Source organism: Chrysochloris asiatica, unplaced genomic scaffold, assembly GCF_000296735.1.
Source record: "Chrysochloris asiatica unplaced genomic scaffold, ChrAsi1.0 scaffold00156, whole genome shotgun sequence".
In the NCBI taxonomy this organism is placed as follows: Eukaryota; Metazoa; Chordata; class Mammalia; order Afrosoricida; family Chrysochloridae; genus Chrysochloris; species Chrysochloris asiatica.
The window spans coordinates 3,396,148-3,398,342 of NW_006408674.1; the positions used below are offsets into that span (position 1 = coordinate 3,396,148).

Consider the following 2,195-nt stretch of genomic DNA (forward strand, 5'->3'; position numbering starts at 1 on the left):
CAAATACTGTTGAATGAAGATGCATGGAGGGGATTGTAATCATTGCTATGAAATTAAATACGATAGGATGAGTATAAAGCTGATGTTCTCCCATGCAAACTGTCACTCAATTCACAATAAAAACTTAAAAAAACCCACACAAGAAACCCATTATCTTTTAATTCTGTTATTTCATGAAGTTTATACATTTGCATGTTATGTATATACTTTCATGTTATGTGTGTATATGTGTACTTATGCATGTATGTTTACACACATACCAGGAGTTCATGCTTTTATTTTAATGAAAAAGAATACATGATTAAAAACTTAGACACAGTGCTGTAGGTTAATATTGTTACTTACCACACTATTGGATTTCTACTCTCAGAATTAATTACAGTATCCGAACATGGCGTGAAATTAAGATTTTCAGAAATTTCAATTCTTCAACAAATATTTGAGTGGCTGATGCATGCCAGGTGCTGATACAGTGTTTTTCATTGTGGCAAGAGCTTCCCTAGTACTTAAAAAAAAAAAAAAAGAATTTGCATTTGAAAAGCTGACTTTGGCATTCTGTGCTTTTGTCTACCAGTTTTCTGAAGACTGGGAAATGCCTTTAGAACCTTTGAAAATCAATGGAAAGAAGGGGGAAAAAGATTATTTTCTGGTGAGATGGCCATGGAATTCTTTCAGTACTTTAATGGGGTGATTTTGATTGCTTTGCCATTTGTATTTTTGAGGATTCTGATAAGATAAAGATGGCTAAGGATTAGCAAGGCTGAAGTTGAAGAAAATTAAAACAAGTCCACAAGAGCCAAAATATGACCTTAAATACATCCCACCTGAATTTAGAGATCATCTGAAGAACAGATTTGATACATTAGATACTAAAGACCAAAGACCAGAAGAATTGTGAGATGACATCAAGAACATCATACAAGGAAGAAAGTAAAAGGTCATTAAGAAGACAAGAAAGAAGGAAAAGATCAAAATGGATGTCAAAAGAGACTCTGAAACTTGCTCTCCAACACAGAGACATTAAAGCAAGTGGAAGAAATGAGGAGAGGTACAAGAGCTGAACAGAAAATTTCAAAGATCTGCTCAAGAAGACAAAGTCAAATATAACCAGATGTGCAAAGATTTGGAGTTAAAAAACCAAAAGAAAAGAACACACTTAGCATTTCTCAAGCTGAGGGAACTGAAGTAAAAAAAATCAAGTCTCGACTTGTAATATTGGAGGATTCTAAGGGTAAAATGTTGACTCATGCAGCAAGTGTCATAAGAAGATGGAAGGAATACGAGTCACTGTACCAAAAAGAAATGGACGATGTTCAACCATTTAAGGAGGTAGCATATGATCAAGAGCTAATGACACTGAAGGAAAAAGTCCAAACTGCATTGAAGGAATTGACAAAGAACAAGGCACCAGGAATTGATGGAATGAAAATCGAAATCTGTCAACAAACTGATGTAGCACTGGAGGCACTCACTCATCTATGCCAAGAAATTTGGAAGACAACTGACTGAAGAGATAACATTTTTGTGCCCATTCCAAAGAGAGTTGACCAAACCAAATGCAGTAATCATTGGATAAGATTACTATCACATGCAAGTAAAGTTTTGCTAAAGATAATACAAAAACATCTGCAACCATACACTGACAAAACTTCCAGAGGTTGAAGCCAGATCCATACGAGGACGTGGAATGAGGGATATCATTGCTGATGTCAGATGGATATTGGCTGAAAGCAGAGAATACCAGAAAGATGATTACCTGTGATTAATTGACTCCTCAGAAGATTTTGATTGTGTGGATCATGACAAGCTATGTACAACATTGCAGAGAATGAGTATTCCTGAATGAGTATTGTGTTCATGAGGAACCTGTACATAGACCAAGAGACACTTGTTCAAACAGAACAAAGGAACACCAAATGGTCTAAAATTAGGAAAGGTGTATGCTAGGGTTGTAATTTTTCAGCATACTTATTCTGTATGCTCAGCAAATAATCTGAGAAGCTGCATTATTATGAAGAAAAACGTAGCATCAGGATTTGAGGAAGACTCATTACCAACCTGCACTATGCAGATGATACAACCTTGCTTGCTGAAAGTTAAGAGAAGTTAAAATACTTACTGATGAAGATCAAAGGCCACAATATCTGGTATAGGTTGCACATCAATGTAAAGAAAATAAGAATTCTCACCATTGG

The 2,195-nt window shown here is 35.5% G+C and overlaps 1 protein-coding gene across 1 annotated transcript in view; it reads left to right on the forward strand.

Annotated features, from left to right (window-relative positions):
* The window catches only part of ABHD17C (abhydrolase domain containing 17C), a 76,401-nt gene that overhangs the window by 22,654 nt on the left and 51,552 nt on the right, over positions 1–2,195 (forward strand). The window lies entirely within an intron of this gene.